Here is a 16,862-nt window from a genome sequence, read left to right as displayed (position 1 = left end):
TAAACCAATAACAGTACCACCTAGGAGTAGAAAAATAAATATACATTTTATACGCTCACGTTTAAATTTACAGCAATCGTAGCGTGCAACAAAAAAATAAGTTGTAATTCGGGCATTGAAGTCTCCCGCAGAAAATATAAGGGCTGGAGCGGAAAAATCGCGGGTTTTTCGAAACCAGAAATTGTCATTAGTACAATCGATAAAATCCAATCGATAACAGGAAAAAATAAAAGCATTTTAAACTGTCCACGTAAGTATAATATACCTGCCAATAATTATAATACCCTGCCAATTATTTAAATTTATAGAGAGGAAAATGAAAACCAACTTAAAATGAAGAAGCGTCAAACTTTCTACTCAAACGAACTACGATGTAACGTAAAAAGAATAATGCAGTAGTGATTTAATTCATAATTCATGTTAATACTGTTACTTTTGATGACGACATTAGCAAGAAATATTCCTTTATAAAATATGATTGAACTTTTGTATACCACTACAAATTGAATACTTACAGGAGTAGTATATTTACATAAGCAGTACTGCTTTAAATCATAATATAATTAATGATAATAATATACTGAATGTTATAAAAGTCACATTTGAATACGACATTCGTGGGAATGTAGCCCTTAAAAAATATGGTACTGATTATTTATTTAAATCGCAGAAAATCAGAAACTGAAAAGGTATTTTACAGCGATTGCCCACAGGACTGCATGCAAAAAACATCGAAAACGGAATAAGCTTCCATAGGAAACAGAAACTATTCATCATGGCATCATACACTGGTCGAGGATTTTTTTTAAAGAGAGGAAAAAGACAGAGGCTTAGTATTTTTGGATAGCAATTGAAAATGGAGCATTAATATCGCCGAACAATTCTTCTTCATTGATCCCGACTGGATTCATATTGTCCAAAACCTATTTATCATCAACTGAAACGGCTTCCAACAGCGCGCGCTGCATGACAACGTAAATTTTCTAAGCATTAATCATATACAAAAAGGAAGCGTTTTCCATGACAGCGATAAACCAAAAGCGTTAAACCTAAAAAGGGAAAAAAATAAACTGAACGCCGAAATAAACACTTCTGCCCCAATGTATGCAGCTGGTCCGAAAACGCATTTCTGCGTTACTTGAAATTTATGCGAAAACGTCGAATCCGCTAAACAATTTTTCGCCGTTTGGCCGTGATCGATACCTACGAAAATAATGTTTCAAATGACGGTGTTAAACAGCCGGGCGGAGGGAACTCTGGGAAAATGGATGGACTACGAGGGACGGTTACTGGCGGCGGGAGAGGCTCGTCCGGTCGCTAAGGACACCGATTTATATGGTGTCCCCCCGTCCTCCGAATCAATTACGACCAAAAAACAGAGAGTTCGGCAGCATTTGATTTAATGGAATAACAGATTTAAAAAGAGCATTAAAAGTTCATGAGCGTCGCATGCTTCTTCAGTTAACTAGGAAGCCTTCCCAATACTGCACACAGTCGATACAACGTATTGACTCGAAATTTTCAGAGAAGGAATGGGCTTTTGAGAAAGAAAGGAGCCAAAGTTTTAGGAACCAACCATTACTATTTATAGGAGCTATTTTTTCCCATATCTACGCGCAGAAGATCAAAAAAGAGAAGGCAAATACAATGTATTGTTTTGAAATTTTCGGAGAAAGAACGGGTGTTTTAAGAAGGAAAGGAGCTTAAGTTTTAGGAAACGAGATGAACCAACTATTATTATTATTAATAATTAATAACTGAAATAAATGCTCATGATAAATAAAAATGAAAGATCTATTTTAATTAGATTCCAATGATTGAACAACACTCATTATTATCATTATTATATTGTATCCTCTGGCAAATCAAATCCTTTTCCCTCATTAATTACTACATTTTTTAGGGCAACTTTGCAAAAGTTTATCGGTTACGGAATGTCACTTTATTCTCTATAGAAGATAGATTTTCGAAAGCTGAATGCATCAGTCAAAACCCAAGCATACACACTAGAAATATACGAAAGGAGGCACTTACAGAGACATGGTACTCAATATATTCTACTGCGGGAAGTTAAATAATCAGTCAGGTCACTTACCTAGAAGAAGAAAAGAGAAATATATTAGCAACTATGAACACATAATTTGGAAATACACAAACGTAATTCTATACCATTAAAGTAAGTTTTCAACATGCATATGGTGCAACGCTTTCACAGAGTTTTCAAAAATAATAATGCCCACACCCCAATTAGGGAACATGCACACAAAATAATTCAAAAGCAAACCTTAACGATAGCATCGACGCATCTACGAGGAAACATGTACCTATTATCCCAGACGAGTTGAGTCCCAAGATAGCCAAGATATTCCAGTTCGATGGAAAAATCCTGATGACTCGGCGGAAGCGTAAAGCAACATTTGGAAGTGACTCTAATGACTGAGGCGGGTGGGAGGGGGCGGCTCTTCAATTTTTATGCACGGGAAATAATTGCCCTCGCTGATGCTGAGGGGAAAAAATGATAGCATTACAAAATGGAATTTTTGAAAATTACCCCCCTTCCAAATTGAAGCGTCACAAGCGATACACGTCAAGATGGAATAAGCTAATCATAACCAGATTGGAATTATAGGAGGAAAATATACGATTCCTGGTACTTTTCACATTTCGGCACTAATAATTAAGCAATTACAGCGCCGCTATTTCACCTTACGAATAATTACAAAAGGAAATGCCAACCAAAATTATGTAGGACGACTTATCATCATTGAAAATTTCAAATTCACCATTATCCATTGACGATCATCGACCAAGGACTAAAGCAAGACTAAGAAGAGTTACGAACTAGAATATTCGTTAAAAATGAATACTTATTGAGTTGCGTAACGTCTGAGGTACCTAACGAAATTTGTGAAAAAATGTTATACCCCACTTAAGATAGTTTGATTTTTTAAGTAGGAAAGTGCTATCTGTATCATTACGGCCGGAAGGAATGATTGGATTCCTTTCGGCGACGAATCAAGGATCCTTCAACTAGACTAAAACCAAGAGCTATCACCTGGTCGGCATAATGAAATTCCAACCAAGCTTAACTATACATATTGTCAGGGGCAAGTTGAAAATTATACAATCATTAGAGGACTTTCAGCCAGCAATACAGAGAAGAAACTAACTACGAATAATTTCTTTTCCCGACTTACGGCTTATATTTAGAGGCAAAATCCAATGAATTCATCACAGCTTGGCGATCATGCACATCGAAAACCAAGCGAGGTCACTTAATTCCTGCGTTTTTCGGACCCAAGGGACATTTAAAATCGCTCCACATTACCTTCGGCTCCATCAGCACGAAACAACGAATAATTTCCTTTCCCGACTTCTGGCTTATGTTTAAAGGCAACATTCAATGAATTCATCACAGCTTTGCGATCATGCACATCGAAAACCAAGCGAGGTCACTTAATTCCTGCGTTTTTCGGAACCCAAGGGACATTTAAAATCGCTCCACATTACCTTAGGCTCCATCAGCACGAAACAACGAATAATTTCCTTTCCCGACTTCAGGCTTATGTTTAAAGGCAACATTCAATGAATTCATCACAGCTTTGCGATCATGCACATCGAAAACCAAGCGAGGTCACTTAATTCCTGCGTTTTTCGGAACCCAAGGGACATTTAAAATCGCTCCACATTACCTTCGGCTCCATCAGCACGAAACAACGAATAATTTCCTTTCCCGACTTCAGGCTTATGTTTAAAGGCAACATTCAATGAATTCATCACAGCTTTGCGACCATGCACATCGAAAACCAAGCGAGGTCACTTAATTCCATCATTTTTCGGACCCAAGGGACATTTAGAATCATTCCAAATTACCTTCGGCTCCACCAGCACGAAACAACGAACCTCAATCCACTTCTTTGAAAGGCATAGCGAGTCAAACACGCGAGAGAACGGATGCCAAACACGGCCGAGTCAAAAACACCGTTGACCTCACGTTTCCGGGCAAACATGAAGAAAAATCCGCAAGGGGAACAAAGGGGACCTGAGGGGGTTGGCGGTGCATGCCGCCCTCTAGCAAAGAGGCGGGTGCGGCAAGACGGCGCTCCCGGTGTGCAGGAGGAACAGCGGACGACAGAAGGAAGGGACACATTACAGTCCAGCGGTAGGAATTGTCATACGCAGAGGTAAATACTACGGTGTCCCCAGGAGACGCCGGAGCGTGCAAACAAGGAGGCCGCCAGAGGCAACTGGATGGGCCGGGGTCGAGGACGGAAGGATAGCGTCCAAACATCGGCAGCAGCACGATCACGAAAAGTATGACAATAATTACGCCAGCAGCCGAGGAATTTAAATGATCGCCAAGTCTCCGCGGGGGATTTATGGGAAAAGTCATATCAAGCCACACTTTACCCCCAATTCCTTGCGGGGATCATCAGATGAAGCAATAAAAATGTACAAAAGATAGAGAGACAGTCATCATAATTCACTGTAAGTCCAGAAATTCATTACATATGTATTTGTAAATCCAGTAATAGCTAACAATATTTGGCTAGATTCATAAAAATAAGCTGAAAAGCCCTGATAAAGCGACTTGAGTCCCATATTGTCCCCCACAGTTAAATAAACTGTTGCTACAATAAAAATATTCTAATCCATTTTGCATTTTCCACTAAATCAGTCCTAAATTAAAGGAGTTAACTACCACTAATCCAAGATATATCGAATGAAAATATCCATATTCATGCACCATAAGAAACCTATTTACATTCTGATACATATTATGATAAAATATTGAAAATTGGAATATTGGAGATTATAAACACTTCGGAAGCACTTCAGTAAGAATAACCAAATTATTTAAACCCGCTGCACGCCAGTAGTAAAATACCCTCTAGGAAAACGCTCGCAAGACAGACTAAGATCACATTAAACTGAAGGAAGGTTAAATAAATTATCCAAAATTAAGGTGTGTGACTAATGCACTTTGGAAAGGACTGGTCACTTGTATAATTCATCTCCAATGCAATTATTGGTAGTCATCACAGAAGCGGATTATCACATGTAATTACTTGGTAGATTTTAAGCTGAACGATTGTCCCTCCAGCGAGAGAAACAGCCATAAAAGCAGTCGATTAAAAGGTTAAAAGTCATTTTAATTAGTCTTATCCCGTTCCTCCGCCAGAAGTAGGCATGATGGATGGTTAGATTCACCGATATAAGTTACCCATACTTATAAGACATCCTCTTTGACAAACAAACTAGCCATAAAAAGGTTATATTTCATTTGTTCATATGTTGAGTTTCTTCTTCCATTAAAATGAATCTTCAAATACCAGCTCTCAAGCGTTGGTTACGTGTTATGAAAGAAAATCCACTAGTTCAAAAAGGATATCATCGCCAGTTTAAAAAAATTGCGATTAAAATTTTCATATACGGGAATAAAATCATTTTTGGCCCCACGAGAATATATTTTAATGCTCCCGCGTGGGACCCGAAGCAGAAAAGCAAACAATTTCGGCAGCTTTGGCCATTCCAAAATGAAAACAATTTCGATTGTATTTAATACAATGCCCGAAAGTGTCGGGGTCGGGGGAGAAGAAATAAATGCATAGAAAAGTGGGAGGAGCGTGGAAGAGGAGCGGACACGAAATAAAATTAACAGCATCGAATCAATAAACTAAAAGCTAACAAAATTATACACATTCAACGCGATACATCAGGAATTTTACGGTCGAGGCGCCCCGGCAAATAAATGTAATTGAGGTGCACAATAGTCCGATTCGATCCCGAGCCATACAAACACGGTTAATGTATCAAAATACGAAAAGCTAATAAATAACGACAACCAAATAGATAGAGAGCGAGATCATTCGTATGGGATAGAGCTCTCGCTAGACGACAAGGCGACGAGCCTGTCCGGAGAGGTGATGGAATCGCGGCCGAAGAAATGCTGCTGCTTTTGCGCAATGCATGATGGGACACGGCCCCGGAGAGAATGGTGGGAGAAGAGAAAGATACAAAGAGAGAGAGATACAGAACCGAATATATACACGTAAATGACTATTTGGATGTAAAACAGAAGAGTAAATAAAGTCGGATCCGCAAAGGGTTAAAGTGTGACAAACGGCCAAATAGGAATTCGAAATCCCATTCAATATGAATACAGACGATTCGATGCACGCATGAATGACAATATTGTGTGGACTGTTTAAAAATATTAATTAGCCTCAATGCTCCCTTTCCTCGGGATCAGTCAAATCCCTCTCATACTCCACGCCAGCGTCAGCATCCCATCCCAACTCATCTACTTCCCATTCCCAACTCACTCACACGCCAACACCCGTGCACCCGATTCCTCCCTCCCACACCCTTCGGCCGTAAACCAACCCCAATGTAACCCATCCCACCGAGAGAGAGAGAGAGGGAGAGAGAGAGCTTCTCCACACACCCAACTCCCCACACTGCACTGTTTATTTTGACGCACGAAGCTTCCTCTCTCTCTGTGATATTGGCAAAGTTTGAAATCGCCATGTGGCTGATAAAATACAGCTAATTGTGATGCCTCCATGCCTCATCGCCAAACCGGCATTGCAAACAGTGACACCGAGGGGGGGGGGGGCGGAGGAGGAGCCGGCGCGCGTGGAGGCTAAGGGGTGGCGGAGGAGGGCGTTCGGGTGGAGTGGGGGCGGAGGTAAAATATCTGCATCATTACATTTGGGGCGGTGGAGTGGATGATGTGACGTTCAAATGTTTTAAACATGAAATCACGTACACGCAAATGCAATCAAAACCGAGAGAGCACGTACGTCACTGTTGACCAATGCGCGCGATATATAAGTTTTGTCCGGGACGAGAAAAAAAATCTCATTACGTACAGTTGAGCCAAACGACCGGATCAAAACTTTTTAGATCGCTAAGGACGGGAGGAGGAAACAAAAAAAAACGAAGAAAAAGTTAAAACAAAAAAAATACTATGTGGACGTGCCGAGATTGAAACTGCGTAAAAAAGAGCTCCCGGCTTTATTAATAGCAATAATAAATGCGGAACAATATTCTAAAAACGCTCGCTCACCCGGAAGGACGTTACTTTTTTTCTGGGCCGACATCATATTTTTGTTCGCTCCATATCGAGTTATGCAAAGGAGAATGACAGCGGCGTAAACAAAGGAACGGCGTCGAAACGTCTATAAATGCGATATTTTCATCGCACCGAGTTTTTCCCTCCAACCGGTTAACTAAATGAGCGCGAGAGTGAAATGAGACACCCAATAGACAGACAGTGGGCCACTTTGAAAAATTGACGCTGCTCCCGCGGCAAACGCAAATAGCCTCCAGTGGCCTCTGGCCCGCCGCCGCTCCGACGGAGCTGATGGGATTGCAAGCGAGGACCCATTGTGCCCGCGGAAAGAGAGGGACTCGCGACAATGCGCTGCGTAAAAATTAAAATGCCCAATTTAATTCGTTTGGGAAATAACAAATTCGGCTAAATAAAAACAGCCCTGGATACAATTACCATGAAAATTTAAAATAAAACTTTGGTGTCCGCCGAAATAAAAACAAGGAAATACATTTAAAATGCATCAAGCATTATTTTACGCAGGACATATAAAAAAAACAAATGCATAGAATCTACTATTACTTGGACATGAATTCAAATGTGGATACCACATTTAATTTAAGTATAAAATTTTAAGTAAATTAAAAAAGGAATAATTTTGAAACGATGTGAATAGTATGGCGTTCATAATTCTATAAAACTGCCTCTGATTTTTCTATTTTGTTGAAAAAATGAATGCAACGCTAAAGCGCGTAGCTACGTGACATTCACACTAACAACCTCAATATAAGTATGAAGCGGGCATAACAAGGATGAAATAAAATAGACCTCCAAAATAAGCAACTATAACACACCAATGAATTAGAGATAACCCTACTATTACAGCCTGTTGTTCTAATCATGGTAAGTTCTATACGTACTCTACTCCATTTAACCGTTAAATGAGGGAATTTCGAGAGTAAATCTGCCGATGAAAGTATCTTAATGACCATCTGCCACCCCTCGATAAATCTCAGCTTCATATAATTATCAGAATAAATCACATAATCAGGCACGATAATACTATAATCTACAGCAAATTTCGAAAATAATGCTGATTGATGGCATTTTATTCATTCCTGCTGCTGAAATAACTCGTTTCTCTCGCTCACAGTGAAATAAATTACGTGGAAAAAATAACACGTTAAAAATATAATTTGACGATAAATCACTCCATCAAGCCGATTTTCCAACGGGAGGACTTCACCTGACTATAGCGATTCAAGGGGAGGATGCATATCTTTTCCGTGTAGATGATCTCATTATTATTACATGACGATCCTATCAAGGAAGTCTATAACTGTCCCAAATTATGAAAACAGATAAATGTAAGGGAGGTAAGTAGAAAATGGTAAAGGTTTAGTAGATGCGCAAAGCCTTGAAAGAACGTTCTCAGCGTACATATCTATAACCTAAATTATGGTTTACAGCATACATACATAGCATACGCTTAAAGATTTTCACATAGATAAAAATTATAAGGAATATTAATAAATACATTCGAAGCCTTTAACACAATACCCAAACGGTGATAAGAATGTAATGCATATTTACTCTCCTCCCTAATTTCATTCATCCTACAGCAATGACGGCCCTGACTTTTACGGCAAATATCTCAGGACTATTGAAGATGTACGGCAACTAGCCTAAGCTTACATTCAACAAGGATTCATTTACATTCCCCCGATTAGGAATTTAAATTTATTGGGAGGAAACTACGACCATATCTCAACTAAGTGCCAATTCCCCAAAAAAAAAACATGGGTACGAAAACCCGGATACAAAAACCCTACCATGATAAAATTTTGAGGTCATCATTTGAGTACCTCAAAATGCAAAGAGGATTTCGCAAAGAGAGCGAGGCATGTGGGCGTCTTGACTGACGAGGATGTAAAGGATACAAAATCATATAGGAAGCGCAAATCCGCAGGTTCAAATGAAGGAATTTGCGGATGAAGCGGAGAAGGAAACGGGAAAGGGAAACGTGGAGGAACGAGGGAACGCAAAATTCGCACGAGTCGGGAGCCAGAGAAGAGTAGATAAAGAGCGAGAGAGAGAAACGGTGAAAATGTGAGCAAGGAAGGGGAGAGAGACAGAGAAATGAGTCATTTTATGGACAAAGGGTGATATTATGCGTGCGCGTGATGCCAACAGCGCGACGCATCGGCCGTGACATTCAGGGGGGGAAAGAATGGCAAAGGGGTCCGTTGTGCAGGGGTGTCACGCGTTTCACAACGCAGAGAAGGAGAGCAAGGTAGGCAGGCTTTTGACTGCTTGGATCGTTGGCTCGCAGATCGGTTGGCACGAAGCACAAAAGGCCTCACGGCGGATCTGGCGGGAAGACGGGAAAGAATGACGGAGAGAATTGAGAAGACTTGAGGAAAAAGGCGAGGGAAAAATCCACGTGAGAGGCAGCAGGGCAGGCAGCAAGAGAATGGGGGCGTTTTGGTCGAGACGGGAAGAAATAGAGGGCCCTCCGCGGATCAAAAATGGCGCGATGGTGCGCGAACGCGATTTATGACCGTAGCGCGGCGCTGGCGTCAAGTTCGAAAGGCGAGCGCGGGAAAACAAAAGGGGAAGAGGCAACAATGAGAACAGGAGCGGCGACAGCAGCACGCGAGTGGCGGAATGAAAGAAGAGGCTCGCCTGCAATGAAGGGTGCATTGTGGGAAGGGAATGAGTCAGCGAGGTGCAGGGGCTATGGATAGGAGGGGTAGGGAGATTTCCCCGCTCTACCGAAACGGTCAGGACTTCAGTGTTAGTACATGAGTGCAGTAATCGAAAGTCGAGGGAAACACGAACATTTTGTGACTAGAGAAAATTTCGGAAAATACCACGGCAAATGGAGAAAAATAATGTGTCAAATTACTACCTGACACCGATCCTCCAATGACAGTAGTGATTTTATCAAAAATGTTCATTTCTCGAAATAAACACTAACCCTCTGTTAAAATTGGAGCAATGCTGGATACCATGTACATCCAATAAGCAGTCTTTCCTATCACAAGAAAGTGCGTGTAGGCCTTATAGTCTAATTTCTTTTCGTATACTTGCACTTCCATATTTGGCCGTATGGGCCGAAGTAACATTCACTATCTGTATCCTTTTTCTGAGTGTCACTATAGAGACGGCAGGGGGAAAGTACTGAAGGGATTAAATTGGGTGGAGAGAAGTATTAGAACAATTAGGACTGCGGTAAGGCACCAGGGAAGAGCATAAATAAGACGTGAGGCAAGTGAAACATTTAGGGCAAGATTCTGATATGGATGCGCTCATGTACGCACGGGACATACCGGGCATAAAAACCCTGGCCGATTTTTTTAAGAATTATAATTTTTATTCTAACGGACAGGAATGTCGTCGCGAGCATAGAGAGCTTAGGAGGTACATGCGGGGAGTTTTGCAGGGAAAGGCGCATGAGGGGGGCTGAAGAGAGGGATACAACGAACAAGGGTGGGGGAGGGGGGTTTAGGAGATGGGGTCGTGTCATGCAGGGGATGGGAGGATACGCCAAGGCTGACATTCGTCGCGGTCATTATTACAAGAGGTAATGGCGGCAGATTAAAAAGGAAAATGACCCCTCACACCACCGGGGTTCTCGCGACGCCGTAGCGCCAGGCACGCCCCCTTGCCACCCCCGTAGAATGAGTGTGCGAAGGGATTAAATTGTCACATCTGTAAAAATGAAAAAGCATTGAAATAAAAAAAAATACGCATCGTGGACGTGTTTGCGGGTGGGAGAAAACAAAAGTATGTATTAGAGGGAAAAGAAATGGGGAAATAAGGAAAAATAGGAGGAGGAATTCGTGCGCAATTCTATTGAAGTGTGTAGTGCAGCGAAAACACTGTCGCAAATGAATTTGATTTTTGAAATTCACCGAAAAGTACGCTTAAACATATATCCAAATTTCTTTTAATTATCTTAATATTCATCTTAAAAATAGGCTTAGAAAATGCGAATGCAAGGAGAAACTCCATTGTAATATGACAGAGAGAATATCATGGATACCTGGCGTGGGAAAACTAATTTTTGATAAGTATATTACCTTTCCCTTTCTCTCATATGTCTATTGTTGGCAATGCATATGGCCACTTCCCTTATTTGTTTTCTGATTGGTTTATTACCATATTAATTGTCTAGCGCACCACTGTATATAATTTCTATGTTCCAAAGGAGTTCACTCCTAGAACAATATATGAGTTTATTATTATTATTATTATTACTATTATTCCCCAAGTGCATGGAACGTTTCCTCACTCATTCGTCACATTTAAAAAATAGTGCTACAAAACTACTACTTTTTAAGAACAGTACACTCGGAGAACTTGATTTAAAACAAGGCTTTTTTGCAAATATACCCTCGCTTTACTAGGTTTCCTACTCATACATTGATATTACGCAGGAGTAAATACATGTCCATAGAGTGAAAAAAGGAAGGGGAGACAAGAAGAAGGGGAGACAAGAAGAAGGGGAGACAAGAAGAAAGCGAGAAGAAGCAAAAAAGGACAGACGTGGAGGTGCAGGAGGAAGAAAGAAGTAAAAAGGGAGGGAGCGATAGGGCTAGGTGGGTGGCAAAAGGGGAGAGGATAGTGTTTGGCGGTGAATGGCATTCCACTGGTGATGGCCGCGATATCGTTAAAACGGAGATCATCGAGAGACCCAGGGGGAGAGGAGGCGGGGGGGCGGGGGGAGGACATACAAAGGGCGGGGGAGATACGGCCATGATAGGGGGTGGGGTTGGGGAGGGGATCGGAAGGAAATAAAGGGTTTGGGGAGCCTTCGGGTGGGTGGAGTGTGGAAGAAGGGTGCTTTTATTCGGAGGTGCGTAAAACGTGTTGCTATGATGCAGTTTAAAAGGGGGTGGCTGCGGGCCGCGGTGGTGAGGGCGGGAAAAAAGAGGTTAAACATGGTGCTGCGGGGGTTGGGAATCCGTATTGGGCGCATGGCAGGGTTGGTTGACACAAGTGCGGTGCGGTGGATGCGGGAGGAGCGTGGAGATGCCGATATCTTTGGTGTAGCGGAGGAGTGGGAAGAAACCTTAAGGGCGAGTGCGGTTACACAAGACATAGCGACTGAAAGACAAATATACTAGGATGGTTCCCAGAAATCGTGGAAAAAAACCTAAAAAGAAATATTTTGTGCATCTTATGTTCCTCATAAAGACAGCTGCTCCAGCCTAAACTAGGAAAAGTTGTCACCCACAAATTCATGAGCCACGGACGCGACTTCTCGGAGTTGGGAAATGGTGACTTCGATACCATCAACCGCAGTCGCATACCGTTAAAGTCTAAATTGTTTTACACTTCGTAAGTATTTTCTTGCAGAATTGTCGGATACTGACATTTTTCTTTGGAAAATTTCCACAAAGCCCATCACCTTAAATAATATGTTTTAATTTCCTTGCACACTCCCCTCCATAGTAAGGCAAACAAAAACTTTTGTTAGTTTAAGTAATCATAAACTACAGACCATAATAAAGGCAGTTTAAAATTTGAATTCGGTACTTCAAAAGTAACCAATTTATTAAAACATTTTAGATCTTCCGGGGCAAGCAGAGCGGACAAGCCATAAATATCTAGAGTGTGAACGCAAATGTTTCTCCAGGAGGGAGACTAGGTAATAAAAAAGTTTAAAACGCAAGTTTTGGAGCAACTCCGAATTAAAAATCCCTCGGATCGGCCCTTTTTCCTCCACCCATCCCGCTGTTCAACAACCTCGCGGAGCCGAAACAAACCATTAAACTTCTCGGGACACATTTACCTCGCCAGGGCGTCCGTGTTCTGCGCGCGTCGTAATAAAAATCGTTTCCCCCTTAACATCACCAACAGTGTCGACTGCGATTAAGCGTGAGTGTTACACTAGGAACACGGACCTATCGGGGAGGATTTCAATTTACCTCTGATAATGCCACATGCATTCAAGAAACTAGGACATAAAAGGTAAGGGAAATACAGTAATATTCATGATGTTCACCGAAGGAGAAGGTGGCAGAGGAAATATGCGCTGGATAGAGAATACTGCAGAGATGAAAATCACCCACCCACGCCGCCAGCGTTTGCTAAGAATAAAATGTATAATCTTTTAAGCTCTGAAGCTGCTTAAAAATAAAAAAAATTAGAAACAATTACCAAGTGACATAGACAATTTTAAAACGTCACCAAGTTTTAACATTTTCAAGAGATTGAAATATCCCAATTGCCAAACATTGCATCACCTCTTCGTGAAGCATCTCCATCATAACGGATGCTATATTATCCGACCTATCCGAGAAACAATAAGACGAAATTATGATGAGGATGATTCGAGAGCAAGGTGGACCTAATAAAATGGAGTGGAAAGTACAAAAGCGCATTTATTTGTGAATATAGGTCCAGTGAGACATGCACAAAAGACAGAGTGAGTGGAGGATATGGAGAAGCGAGGGGTAAAGAAGTGAGAAGCAAGGATGAAAACATGGAAGGAACGACTGCTTGATACGGGGAGTTAACACATAAAAATCACCGGCCGGAGACGAGGACGCGGGGGGAAGTTGTCGAGTCGAGGCGGCATAAAGAGGCTCCGGCCAGCGGCAGGGGGGGGGGGGAGGGCGAGGTTGAATAATTACGTCGGCAAGGGTCGTGAAAAGGGGTGGAAAAACGGGGCGGGGGATTTGAGCATTAAAAGGGGATGTTCCTGGGGTTGGTTTGGGGTGGTGACGGGACATGTAGACGAGAGAATCGCGATAGAAAGGAGAGAGGGAAGGGAGCGGAGAAAAAGAGAGATGAGACCGACCCCCGTGGAAACCCGCGCTTAACACATATGCATCCCCCCACACACACACACACTACCCCGACTATGGGGGTGCAAAACCCCCGGCGCCGACTCATATTTCAGCCCGAATTAACGCCCTTCCCCTCCCCCACCCTGCTCTTTTCAATTCCGAAAGCGTAGAATACAGTTGTTTTCTCTCCCCGCAAAACCCTCTTATTTTCCAATTACGGAGGCAGCGGACCCCCCTCTTCTTTCTGACCTATCCATCAGCGGCGGGGCGATACGGGAGAGGATGCTGACGGCGTATCGCTCCCTCTTAACTAGCTTAGACGAGGCGAAGGGATATATGACTGGATTTCCGGTCGCTCGCGGATGACCCTTCGAATTTCGATGGGCTCCCAAACAAATGGATATTTACGATTATTTTCGCGTTGTGCTGGTTGTGTGTACGCACGGCGTAATCTTTATCAGCAGTTTGGGGGGGATTTTTGATGATGAGTTATGTAGATATTAAAATTTCGAAACGATATTAGGACAGACGAAAAAAGAGAAAGATGTGCGTTCGAATGGTTTCCAAATGGAACAATCGGGCTTTCGATTCCTGAGGAAAATCAGACTATAACGACAAGATAGGCGGTGGATGGCATTGGGAACCAATCCGATAATATCGTAAAACCAGATGAAAATTCCAACAGTTCCACGGGTACCGAGGGAAAAACTTATGATGGTGGCGTATTGACAATTGAGTATTAATCAACTAAACACCTTAACTATCCGCAGAGGCATTCACACAGCCATACAATTAGTAAATAATTATGCCATTGAATAGTATAAGTTAATATACACTAATTCACATAAAAATGGAACGGTATTCATCCCATCTAAAAGCGAAACTGAACTAAGCACACGATTGGGCCTAAATTAAGCTAGATAAATGCGCCCTAATGTCATTTCAAACAAAAATGAAACAATGATTATCCCATCTATAAGCGATAGCGGTGAGAAATACTCTTTATCCGGAAAAAACGGCAAAGCAATTCGGAATAATTAGAAGCATGAATCCGGAAAAATAATTCAGGAGCTCCATGGCAGAGCGATCATGAGCGACATGATGCTGCTACCTCCGTTTCAGCGAGTTTTTAAACACCGAAATCTCCCGCCCGTGCATTAGCGAGAACAACGAGTTAACAGCTTCATTCCAACCGCTCGCGTGCGGGCACGGCCTTATTAATTTCTTTCGGGCAAAAGTAATGATATCGCGCAATAAACAACTGCCCTCGTGTGATGCGATGGCAACATCATCGCGTCGGGAGAGCAAAGATTAGATCGTTTCGGGGAACGAACGCGTCCGCCTTTATCGCATCACATTATCACCGACGCGATCGCCTATGATGGAGGCAAGGAGAGGCAAAATAGACGATAGACAGCGGACGCTGAAGCGCGGAACAATTACCCGCGGGGTGATGGCCCTAGCTCACTACTTATGAAGCGGGAGAGGCTTACATGCCCTGGCACCAACGCATTTCAATCGGAAAACTAAGGACCGTCATATTTCGAGCGCACTTTTTCATCCTCTACCGAGCAAAAAAAATACGGCATTTAAGGATTACTCGGAGTAAGCGACGGGGATGATGAGGGAAGCACCCCCGCTCACAAACCCCTGAAACCCCCCCGAAAATGCCACCCGGCGGAACACACCCCCGGACGTTTTTTTTTTCCTCTCTCTCGTGGCCTCGCGGAGCGATGGAATTGCTTTCGTATTATGATTATTGCAGAGGCCATATAAACCGCCGATGCGGAAAAAAAAGAAGGGATCAGTAGAGCTCGCAGGACGGTGTCCGGGGGGTGTGGGACGGTGCCCCGAAGGGGAGGGGAGGGTGCAGAGCTGGATAAGGACTGTGGAAAGGGGTTGGAGGGGAGGTTGAGGGGAAGGGGGAGGAGGGTCGAACGAAACGCGTGACGAAAAATAATAATGGCAAAATGCTCGCGAATTACAAAAGCTTCCAAAATGTGACGCAATGCTCAAATGGCATAGATATGGCGTTCGGTAATACAAACGCATGCGAAACCCATAAACAACCTCATATTCGTCGGGATATGACCCTTCATTTGCGCAGAAAGCACCCATTTGTGTGTGTGGAGTTGGGAGGGGGTGGGAGGGAGGAGAGCGGAGAGGGAGGGAGTTGGTGGTAGAGGAGGGAGGGGGGGAACAGCGAAGGAGAGGGGCCAGGCGGGAATCAAAATAGGGATAGAGGACGAAAGGCAAGGCGTGAGACACGAACACGGAGAGAATGAGCAAAGTCATGTATAGAAATTCGACGAGGCCAACACGCCGAAAATACAGCGTATGCCAGAGCTACGGGAGAAGATGACAGAAAAGGCCTTGATTAAGTCTTATACACGATACCGAATTAAATTAAAATGCAAACCCGAAGGCGTCGATAATTTCAAACTTGCCGCGTGAAAAGTGCACAAATTATCGTTAAAAAGATCTAAGTTTCGATCCACGAACTTATGCCTCAATCCACAGAACGGATGTTTTGGTTTGAATATTGATCCATGGATATTTTTCTCGACGTAACTTGGATGAATATTCTTTTTTTAAACTTAAGAAAAACTATTTGTGTTCCATGCTTCACCGGGAGTGAAACATCTGTCAGTAAGCTCAGTAAATTAACCGATGATCCGGAATAGAACTGGACCATAACCCATATCGAACAATAGGTCTTATCCGAGGTAAGGGATCGAAATTGACGTCATGTAAATCACTTCTGCTCAAGTTATACTGAAAAAGAATAGAAAAACACGGCACCATTCCAAAACATTTCCTGAGAAGCGGACCTAACTGAGTCAAGTTGCCCTTGACATTTCCTCTTCTAGTATGCTGAGTACAATAGAGGTAGAAGACATAATTAACGCTGTAGCTTAACAACCTAAGCAACGGTTGTCAAGGTATTTGAAGGGTCTATGAACACAATATGAGGCAAAGATAGAAAAATGGTCGGCAGAAAAAGC

This window comes from Ischnura elegans, chromosome 5 (assembly GCF_921293095.1).
Source record: "Ischnura elegans chromosome 5, ioIscEleg1.1, whole genome shotgun sequence".
NCBI lineage: Eukaryota > Metazoa > Arthropoda > Insecta > Odonata > Coenagrionidae > Ischnura > Ischnura elegans.
Note: the sequence above shows the minus strand (reverse complement) of the source record.